A 12399-nucleotide genomic window follows, 5' to 3' on the forward strand; every position below is an offset into this window, starting at 1 on the left:
TATAATATTGGTGTAAAATTTCCTCAAAAATAACTCAAAATTCCTCAATATTTCTTGAAATTTCCCTATGTCGAGGGGAAAATTTCCGTTTAGAGGGAAAAATTTACAGTTTTATTCCTTAAACTTCCTAGTAGAGACTTAAATTCTCCATCGACAAACCTCCAACAAGCTTCTGGAGATGAGCTTTGGCCTTGACCTTGACCATGTGTTTTTATGTGTGTGTGTGTGTGTGTGTGTATATATATATATATATATATATATATATATCAAAATCGCATGTAGACATTACATATTATTTAGATGGAAAACTGTCAACCAAAAAAAAAATACTTTTTTATACGTTTTTTTTTTCAAAGCTTGCGAGTACATAATGTTTATCGTCTGTACATCCGGAGCGGAAAAAAAAAATACGAAGCATCCACGGTGTTGACTCTTGGGATAGCCACTTATTGTTTTCCCGTGTGAAAAATATGGCGATTACATGTTAAAATATGTCGCAAAAAGTGACTGCCCCTGCGCCTTGTCGACGCTCACAGCGAATGAATGTTAGATGGAAAACTGCATCCGTTCCAAACGAGCCATTTTAAAGTAAATCCTTCAACCGTCCGTTAAAAAATATTGTATTTTTAAAAGGAAAAAAAAATATGTTTTTGTATTTGTAATAACACGAAACACAAAAAAAAATTCTCGGCAATGGTTATGCATTACCCTCTTAACACTTCACTAAGAACCATTTTATATTTTAAGCTAATCCGTTTAATGATAAAAAGCTATTAATTTAATAGTTCATTAAATAAGTTTTATTTTCGCGTGACGATGTGATTTTGCCTTTAAAAAACACGATAAAATTTTTTGTCTTTTTAACATAGCATGTTTATTAACGTGCAAAATATAAATGTTCCAATTATAATTGTCATTAACATTAATTACAATTGTATTCAAATTTTATTTGATGCGTGTTGACTTTTTTACGAAAGAAACCAAGTTAAAACAACGCATTTTGGGAAAGAAAGTAGTGGGTTTATCTTCCATCATGTGTGCCTATTTTTCTATTTCTCAAAGACTTCTGTCTTAAATTAAAAATTTTATTTTTGAGTAACTTGCCAAAGCTTATATCGGAGTCTTTAGACTTGGATCATCTCTCAGCGTAGTTTCAGCGTTGACAACTGTACTGGATCATCTCTCAGAGTAGTTTCAGCGTTAGCAACTGTACTAGATCATCTCTCAGCGTAGTTTCAGCGTTTACAACTGTACTGGATCATCTCTCAGCGTAGTTTCAGCGTTGACAACTGTACTGGATCATCTCTCAGAGTAGTTTCAGCGTTAGCAACTGTACTGGATCATCTCTCAGCGTAGTTTCAGCGTTGACAACTGTACTGGATCATCTCTCAGCGTAGTTTCAGCGTTGACAACTGTACTGGATCATCTCTCAGCGTATTTTCAGCGTTGACAACTGTACTGGATCATCTCTCAGAGTAGTTTCAGGTTGACAACTGTACTGGATCATCTCTCAGCATAGTTTCAGCGTTGAAAACTGTACTCCAGAGTTTGCTTCTAAAAGTAAAACTTAATTTCAGCTTTCCAGTTAGTCTCTTTACTATTGTTAAATAACTTATGCGATTGCAGATGACATAATAAAATTTAATGATTCGTTTTTGAACAATTTATATAATTATACCACCCTTAACAAAGACAACGGAAGGTTTTTTTGTCTCTTATTCACACAATCAGGCCCCAAAATACCTTTAGGGGATAAAAAATATAATTCAAAGTGTGAATGCTGAATGCATCATTTGCAGTTTGTTTTGAAATAAATATCCAAGTCTTCAACTACAAGAAAGAGCAGAAAAAAAGTCTTCGCCATTACGGAGTTGTGCAAAAGTTATACGCCGAAAGTAAAGGCACTATTTTCTAGCACACAACACGAAGCTATTTATTTCCTCCCGGTGTCACGTAACAACCATTAAACATTTCCCCCAGCAAGTAAATATTTCAACAACAGTATCTGCTCGCCCTTGCAGCCTGAAATCGGAGATACGATCGCGAAGTAAGGAAGTAAAAAAAAAAAAAAATCTTTCGTTGGATCGTGGAGAGGGTTGGGGCAAAGATGATGAAAAGGGACGGTAGGAGAGAAAGAGAAAGAGAGAGAGACCCGGAACTGAGGGCGAGTGAGAACGGAGGATGGAAAGAAAAAAAAATACTTGGTAGAACTTCCGATAGAGGAAGGAGGGGAAAAAAAAAAAAAAAAGAATTTTCCCAATAGTATTGCATGCTCTTTCCCTTCTATCTCTTTCTGCACACTCACCCAAGTTTTGCGTCACACCCGAGTTTCCACCGAAATAGCGGGAAGTTGTCGTGGAAGGGAGGCATCCGCAAGCGCGCAGAGCTGAATCTCACCCTTTAAGCTCACCTTCCACAGCCCGTGAGGGGGGGGGGGGGAGGAGGGGGCCTGATTTCGCATTCAGCGCGACAAGGGGCGGGCAGCAGGTGAAAATGCTGGGCTCGTTGCTGCCGGCATCGTTAATAGAGTAACTTCCTTCAGGAGGAGTAGCCACGGCTGGTTCAGGGGAGGGTGGTGGAGCCGCTCGTAAGAACGAGGAAAGGAACATTATGAACGCCGGCAATGCGTTTTGCTGTTCAAGACTACTTACGCCATCAAAACTTCAAACCCTTCTCTTTCCTGGCACTTTCGCCACGATTCCAAACCACTCAACCCTATACAAACATATACTTAGTATAGCGGCTTAGCAAATTTTTGAGGCGGGATAACGATGAACATTTTATTTATAATTAAATTTACATTATAGCTTATTAATTTGTAAGTTAAATAGCAAGGAACCTACATACAGAAGAATGTTTAATTTCTGTACGATAAAAAAAAAGTTTTTTTAAGACCTTTACCCAGATTTTAGTGTTTATTATTAAAGCAAGGGCTTTAGTTGAAAGTGATACAGCTGGTTTTACTGTGATCAACAAACAGCACGATGCAACATCGCATAAGAGTTAGTATGCTTGCTAATAATGTATTACAAATTTTCGGCATCACGACCTGTTCGATGAGCTGAAATTTTTGTGGCATAAACCATGCCACAAACGATAACTTGCGATCTCTTTTTCGATGATCGGAACAACCATAACCTGGTACCAAAACTGTTCTGTAAGGTCATTAGAATAGACGATTGTGCAGAAAAATACTGAACGTGAGAAGAATATAATAGTTTCTGTGATGCATAAGTATCGAGGTCCACGTAATTGTTTGACGCCACAACTGTCGTATTAGATGACATCAAAAATTCCCTTTCATTAGCAGTATATAAAATCTTAATATTTCACCAAAATTGTCATATATTCGTCCAAAATGTTTTTTTTAATATTATGATTTAAAAAAATTGATTCTGAAAAGTCATGAAATAAATTCAGAGAGGCGCAAAATCCTTATAAGGTGCAAATACAGTGGGTAAATTGACACTGATTTTTGGTCTTGACACCAACGCCTTTCTGAATAGATCATTCTGTGTTCTAGAAAGTTCTACACCCGTCACCAACCATTTACTCCTACTTATGTGTCAGAAAAAAATTATTCTACTCTACTAACGCATTCACAAAATCTTCGTACTGCAACAAATAAAATAAAATACAATAAAATTGTTGTTTGGTAAACATTTATTCGGAGCCTTTCAACGGGGCCAAAAAAAAAGCCATTTACATTTTTCCGTATCTTAAAAGATCAAACAGAATACATAGTTAACCACTCAAGACAAGTTACATGATCCAGACTGTACCGCAACCACAAAGGATAAATGCTTACTGCAGAACAAAGAAAAACATAAAATTTAAATTTTCAGTCCTCATTTGGCTAATTTTAAATAATGTTCATCTAAAACGTACATTAAGCAAAATGGACACGTGTATATGACAATAAAAAATCAAAAAATAAGATTTTTCAACCAAATAGTTCCATATTTTGGGCGCACTAGTATTAAAAAGGGCGCCAATTCATCCAGAAGGTTGCATACTAAAAAAAAGGGACGCACATTTTGGAAGAAATGTCGCCAAATAAAATAGCCGGAAATTCATCAAAGAGCGCCTATTTGTATGCAAATTCATCAAAAAGTACAAACATTTCGATGCAAATTCATCGAAAAGGACACACGTCCAGCAGAGTAGACGCACATTTGGCTGTACATTCCTCAAGTGCCTAGTTTGTCTCTGGCTTGGCTTGGACCATGTGCTTGCATTGCATCCTGCCTGTCTCGACCTATACCCGGCGTGAATCTAACCTATCTTTCCTTGCACCTTGCTTGCCTCATGCACTGCTTACCTCATGCCCTGCCTGCCTCGTGCACAGCCAACTTCATTTCCAAGTATATCATGCCAGTTTTTCCAAGCGTTTGGCTTTGACCACATGCCTTGCTTGCCTCGTGCCTGACTTGGCCTGCATCGAACCTATCTGATCATCTGCCTTTCTTGACTCATGCACTGCTAACCTCATGCCCCACTTGCCTCGAGCCCAGCCAACGTCGGGCCCAGCTATCCCATGCCCGTTTTGCCAAGTGTTTGGCTTCAACCACATACCCGGCTTGATTCATATTCAATTTTCCCAGAGCTTGGCGTTTGTCGCGTACGTCAATTGCAACGTGCCCTGTTTGCCTCGACCCGTTTGTAGCCTGAGTACAATTGTAGCCAGTTCCGATGAATTTTCGATACCGCTTAAGGCAACGATCCGGAATCCCAATTTGCTTCTTAACTAACGTGATATGCATACTGAGAGTTTTAACTGAAACACAAACTTTGAATACAAATTTTAATAAACCTACGGTGAGATATAATATTCTATTTGAAATAATACATATAGGTAGTTCGTCTTCTCTCAGCATATTTGACCACATGCTGATTTAAAGTTTACAATATAGCATACATTAATTTTGAGTGAAGAAGGCCATTTTCTAAGTAAAGAATATTAGCAGATCATTATCTATTGTTGCTCCATGTAGCTACATTGGCAGCCAAGGGGGGGGGGATTTCTTGAGTTAACAAATTCATTTATATTTGTATGATGCAGTCATACAAGGATACATTACGTGGCCGTGATTCGGTAGTTTGTATTTTGTAATTTGTAAGCTTGGGAGCTGACAGAACCCAACAGCATATCACGAAAATAAAATATATATTTTATCGACAAAGTTGGGTTACGTGAAAATCACATAAACGAAAAGTGGCAATTGTAACACGGGTGTATACCATTTGTCCGAATATCCACTTCTCCGAACGACCACTTCTCCGAGCTCCTTTTGTTCGAAGGACCACTTGTCCGTGTGACCACTTAACACGGCCTCAGGCAGATATTGATCGGGCCCACGCAAGAGAATGGCGCGACGTGAGTTACGCTGAGCTGACCGGACAAAAATCCGAGCAGACCCGGTGTACCAACAAATGTTTACGTGATACAAAAGTAGAAGAAAAGAACATACTACTCGGTGGGTAGAGCCAAACTTAAAATAAATAAACAAACTAGGTTTTACCGTCTCGTTTACAAAAAGGTCACTGGTGACGAAGCGGGTTAAGGTGATGAAAATGGAGGATAAATAACTGACGGAGGGAATTGAGGGGGAAACGAGAGCGACCCAAAAATACTTAATCACTCACGGCAACGACCTAAACACTTTCTTTCCGCAGAAACAACAAGGTTGAAAATACACAGGGACTTCGAGTCCGCATCACGTCTCATGTTTCATGTCTCACATTTAATATATCATTTCTCGTGACATCTCATGTATCATTCTCATGTTTCATGATATCTCATGTCTCATGTATCATGATGTCTCAAGTCTAGTATCTCATGTTTTATGACTCACGTTCCATATATTATGACTCTAGTCTCATGACTCATGTCTCATGTATCATGTCTCGTGTATCATGTGTGGGAGGCAAGTGATCCAACGACTTTTTTATTTAAACCTTTTTATGTAAAATTTTTATTTTTTATTACCAAAGGAGCCAACCATCATCCCTTTATTGACTTGATGTACACCAATTCCTTACCTGAAGCCAGAAACCTTCGCACAGGAAGTCGGCATGCATCGAAGTGCGCCCTGGAGGTCGGAATTGATCGTTAGAACCACCGATATTTGGAATCGGACGTCCAAGCCGTAGCCAGAATTTGTGAAGGAGAGGAACCAGTGTAAGCATTATAACATTTTTATGAGTTTTTTTTCCATGATTGAACTTAAAAGTTAATTGATGACATACTAAAATCTAAAGGATTAGAAGACTTTTATAAATCCAACGTTTACACATACAAATTTGAGTATAGATTTTGCTTGGAAAAAGAAGACTGATAATTTTGTACTTTGGTTGCTAATTAATTGTTTTAATAATTTTTTATTACTTGAATTGTATAATGATTCTGTTAAAACAATCTCTATATACTTAAATATTAATGTTATTAAATGACTGAAACACACATGTCAATTTTGTATGAAAGACATTGCTCACGATCATCAAATAAAGACTACCTGTAAACAGGTTTCCTGCCTCGAGCTTCTATCGGAAAGAAAATCTTTATTGTAGCCCGCAAATGATTCTAATCATCCTTATAAAATTATCTCTTTATAACGCTATGTACTTTGTTAAAAATTTTCACCTTAAATTTACGTAGAACACTTGAAAAGCGTTTCCCTGTTTGTGCCAAAAAGAAAAAAAAAAACAGAACTCAGAAGTTGAAACACTGTGTACTTTCTAAGAAGATAGCTATAAGTATCTGAAATTGCGATGCACTCTAAGTTTATTTGAGGTGAATTATTCTTTTAAAAATTCGTAATTTTTCTGTCATTTTTGACATGACAGCGTCTAATAAGTCGATGAACGCCGGTTGCACGCACGAAAAAGTGTCCCATAACGCACATTGACCCGTTAGGCTGTGTCCCGTAACGCTCATTGTACGCTTGCGCCGCATCTATCTCTCTTCCACTCGGATTGGAACAACCATCAATTTGACTTTTTCGAGGCTCATTAAACTTGAAACACTCCCATTCGTTTCCTACTTTTCCTATCGTCGTCCTATCCTTAACGGAATAACACAGATTGGAAGAAGTTAAATAGCAAACATGTATAAAATAATCTCTTCATTAAAGTAATAAACATATTTGAATTAATGAGTGCAAATAAAAGTACATTTATCAATTAAATTGTATACTTCATTTTACTCCTTCTTTGTATCCATACAAAAGAGTGATAATTCAATAAAAAATGATTCAATTTTATTCATATGAGTATGCAATCATTTCATCAATGTTTTGTTATGACGTTGTCACGTTAAACTATCGTCCGTGAACCGACTTTACAGACAACCAATTTTTGTTTAACAATGTAGCCAAGTTGCTGTAGTTTTCTCTTTTGGTATGTTCTCTTGTGATTTTTTTTTTAAATTTGAAACCCTGGAAGGGGAGTTCCGTGCCCCACGGGTGTTTCCCCCTCGGTCGTGTCCGTTACGTCCTCCCGGTGGATCCCAGTGGGCAGTTCCAGCCGCTCGCACCGATGGGGAGTCGTGGAAGACGTGGTCCTCGGCGGAGCTGTTGACGGCGAGCGTGACGTCGACGGAGTGCGTCTCCGCCGGCGGGGATGAGGGTCCCCCTGGGAGACCTCGCCCTCCGGGTGGATGCCGTCCGAAGGGGAGAGGGGGAGGATAGCTTTCAATCACGGCGGGGTTGGTCGTCGTCGGTTGTCGAGGAGGCGGAGCGGGCCATCACCCCGATACGTGCTTCTTCGGCGACTAACTGCCCCTGCTGCGGCCGTTGCCTCCAGGATGTCTCGTCCGAGGAGGGTGGTTCGGTCGAGCGCACCAGAGGACCCTCCAAGGCGGAGGAACGAAGAGAGGCCGCGGAAGTAATGCTTTCTCCCCCTCATGCCTCTCTCTCTCTCTCTCTCTCTCTCTCTCTTCTCTCTGTGGAACTTACCGGCACTTCCAACCCCCTCTGCGCGCTGCTCACGGCTTGAAGTAAACTTGGACGACCTCTCCTCCGCTCTGTTTGCCGCAGCCTCAACGTACTTACATACATGTTTACACGAGTCTCGTCTTCCTGGATACATGAGCAGCTGCTGCGTTGTGCTAGCCTTTCAACCGCATCTTCAGGCATATATGCAAGTTAGCTTTTAACATTCTTACTTAAAATAGACGTTCTAACTCAGAAGATGCGTAGTGGAATATAAGGTGGAACCTGAGCTGGATCAGCTACCGAAACCCGGCTCAACTCCGGAAAAAGGCGCTAAAGACGCGATTAAAAAAAAAAAATCCTGCGAATGCTTACAACCATTCCTTGAGATAAATTTGTTTTAGTTTCTGTATAAAAGGCACAATTTCATTTGTGTCCATTTTTTTATTCAAAAATATGAATTTAAAATTTAATTAAAAATAAATTATTTGAGTGTAACACAATCTTTACGTTTCATTAGATGTTCTTTGTCTATTACACTATTTTTTAACACAATAATATTTTACCGAAAAAACGTGGAAAAAAGCTTGGGTAGTGTCATTTTACGCGGGAAAAAAATTATAATAAAATATAGATATCACACTTTTTATTAAGTTATGTATCTGATGCTACATTTGAATTGCATGAGTAGTGGGCAACACTCACTACACGTGATGTGTAATGAGGGCAATGGGGCAGAAATTTAATGCTTTGGGAAAACGAATAAACAACGCTGTGTACTTTTGTGTCAAACGTAGAACATGACGTATTAGGAACAAGTAGTACGAAAGTGCACCACTATCTGTATTTACAAGAACTGCTCGATGGCATTTACACTCGGTTCAGCAGGAACACAGCATCGACGCTACCATTGCCTGATGCTCGGGTCAAGTATTGCTCGTATACTATGAGCAGCATTGTGCATACGCTGGACGAGATCCTGATAATTAAACAGCGGTGCAAACGATATGGATTTTATGAAGCTCCACACGAAATGATAAATATTTCTCAAATAACAACGAAACGAAATCCAAAGAGAACATGTCCCAGTAAACTACTAACGCACATAAATTTTTTAGGTTAGGAAAACAATATGTGAGCTAGTTTTTGAGAACGACATTTAACCTCGCTAACGAGCAAGATTTTGTGTTTTCATGTTGAAAATATACTTGTAATACGAAACTGTGACACGAAATTTAAAGTTGTATTTTTAAATAACAATGCCGAGCGTAATAAATATGAACGATAATTTGTTTTTCTTGTCTCGAATCACACGAAGTCACCGCACCCTTCGCTAGAATTTGTTGCAATGCAAACTACGCCGACTTTTGAATTTTCAATTTACAGAGCTAAATTTTTAACTATTTTTATGAGTATAAAGTGGGGGAACTGGGTTCTTAAGGGATGGCCCAATTAAGTTTTATTGCAGTTTTATTAATTACTAATGTGTATTTACAGAAATAATCAATAATGGTATGATCCCCAATCACTTGCACTTAAAAATGTTTATTCGCAAGTCACTCAATGTTTGTCATGTTCCACAGATCGCACTCCACACCTGAGCTAGGCTCGACCGTGATTCGCCCCTTACCTCGCGCCAGTCCTCACACACACAGCCTCGCACCACTCCGTCGCACTCTCACGGTCCCGTCGCTCCTCGTCGCACCACTCTCGAGGGGTCTCTCACCCTCTTCGCCGATGTCGCACTTCCCTCCACTCGCAGAACTCTCCGAACTTTCGGAAACTCCGTGGAGGCCGGCTTCGTCGCTTATATACCCCTGGCGTCCTTCTCGAAGGGACGAGAACGGCTATGACGTGTCGCGTCATCTCGGGACGACCCGACGACCGAAATACCCAGAACAGCGACGCTTATTCACGCTACTCCTAGCGGTGGCCTCTATAAGCCCGGAATTACAGGCCGCTAAAGGTTGTTCCGGAAATTAGGAATTTCGACACTTTTTTTTTAAATTTTACTACAATTTTAAATTATTTTTGGAAATTTTATTTGCTCTATAATTTGGTTTTTAAAGGATGATTTACACTTTGTTAGGCTGGTGTACCCCCCTTAGTTAAACTTTGTGCCAGTAGTCTGAAGCACCTTTCCCAGAGACGTATCTGATATTTTGCAGATCTAATACTTTTCTGGCAGCCAGCTTAAAATTTCCCTCGCTTACAGGCACGTCCCAGGCCTGTAACGTTACTTCACTTCATGACTAAAACTGCATACAGCAGCTCTGGACGAGCTGTCACCATTTCTCAGAGACGAGGTGACCATAGCCTTTACCGTCACGAATACGTATTAGGTTCTCTCCTCAAAGAGCACGTCATGGATGCTTGTTCCCAGCGTCGTTGCGTTTTATGCCCCCCCTTACTCCACCCTCCTCCTCACAGTTCTGAGAATTCACCTTCGGAGCATTGCCCTGCCGTTTACCCCGCCAAGTGTTTGCCAGCGTCAAGGACAACTCGCATAAATCATGTGTGTGCCAAAATGGACCGCCCACGATATCTAGCGGCGAACTCGCTAACCGCCCAGCCAAATTACCCGGTAGGTAGAGTGTAGCACCTGACTGCCCCTTTAACCCTTGGTTTAAGCGGACGCCTTGGGCGAGTCGATTTTTTTATTTCAGACACCTCTCAACAGGTAGCGCTAAAGTCGGCCAGTGTTACCAACCTCGAGACATCAGTCAGAGTTTTTTTATGATGCCCACTCGGGGAACTTCGGAACCTTTCGGTCCGGACGTCCCTGTCCTTCCCCTCCACTTTTGATTCAAGATTTACTTTTAATTACGAGACGCGGTTCTCCACGAGACACTTCGCGCCGCGACTGCAGACGGACCGTTTGATTATCGGCGAGTCGACGAGACACTGCAAGACTTCCATCCGGCCGCAACCGACTATGTAGTCGCCTAAATCAGGGATGCTATCCCTATAATCTTTTTTCAAGTAGTTTAGTCAGTCTGCGTAGTACAAAATGTAATAGTTATTTTTGTTTTAATTTTTTTTGAAATGATGAAAACGACCGCGCCCAGCCGCGTATTCGCGGGATCCATTTCCTGGCTGGCGACGCATCTGTAAACAGAAGCCAACTCCCCTGTCTGGTGAGTGACGATCCACGACTTTCCCCAACCTCCCCTTAACTTTTCCGGGCATTTTCTGCCCCGTATACTGTCTGGGTACAAGTTCTGATCAGTTTTGATTTGGACTGTTCCAGACAGGGTCCGAGAGCCGGACGCCGAATTGGCATTTTCATCTCCCTTCCACCACAGGACACAAGCGCCCTGGCATCATGTTCCCGCGTGAGCTCCGGGAAACGAAGCCCCGATTCCCGGTGCTTCTGTATCTTTTGACCCTTTTCTGAACTTTCTTTAAATTACGTCGTCAGATGCAGTTAATTAGATAAACATAATTTCTGGACTTTAAGTATATATCCTGGGATCGTTTAAACATATTTTGTATTTTTGTCCATTGGTTTATGTATTTCTAGTAAATGAAACTTTTGATGATTCCATGTACGGCCGGCCAATAATTTTTTTTTTAATATACCTGAGAGTTGTTTACGAATGTAATTAATATTGTACGTTAATATTCTCTTGTATCTGTTATAAGTTTCCTCAGTATGGAGTAATTATATTTTCAGACGGAATCACACCTTGTTTTTGTTCATTTTTAATAAACTAGTGAAACCTTAAGATCCACCCAGCAAGGCAAAGATGGTAATCAGACCGTGGTTTGCTACTACAAAAATAATAGCAGTTAGCATCTTTTGAACCTTGCTACAAGGTGACAATAGTCCGAGGCGGGCTGGTGCGTGGGCCGAGAAGGGGAGGGGGGGGGGTGGCGAGGACCCTTGTAATCCGACCAGGCACGCATTACGTCAATGGACGGCGCGTGACGTCAGTAGGAGTACGGGACCGCCAGCCAGCTCCGAACATGGCACGTATCGCGGTACTTTTGTGTTCGTAACACTATATAATGTAACGGCTCGTATAAAAGCGAAATAGACTTGAAAAAAATTACTAATCCTTGGCTGTGAACCTGATTTTCGACAAGGAATTTCGTTAGAACAACGCCTATCTTGTTAAAATTCATTAAGTAGTTAAAAATATAATGTGTTCCTCTGGCTTGGTGAACTTTGGGTCGCTCCATCCGCCACGGATGGCAGCACTGTGGTTACACATTTCCGTTCCATTCACAAAGTTGCTCATATTAAATTCCTTATTCCGATGGCTAAGATGCTACGCATAAAAAAATGGTCATATACAAAGGAGGGTGTTTGGGTGTTCCTTGAAACTGTTGTGCTTGTATTTGTTTCCTACGGTCCCGCCTGGGTGTACCTGAACAATTGCGTATCGATTGCAGTGCGTGTTGCCGACATGTCAGGTGTTTCTGATTTAGTGTCTGACATTTCGCGAAAATGACCTACCTGAGG

This window comes from Bacillus rossius, chromosome 1, assembly GCF_032445375.1.
Source record: "Bacillus rossius redtenbacheri isolate Brsri chromosome 1, Brsri_v3, whole genome shotgun sequence".
NCBI classification, from domain to species: Eukaryota; Metazoa; Arthropoda; class Insecta; order Phasmatodea; family Bacillidae; genus Bacillus; species Bacillus rossius.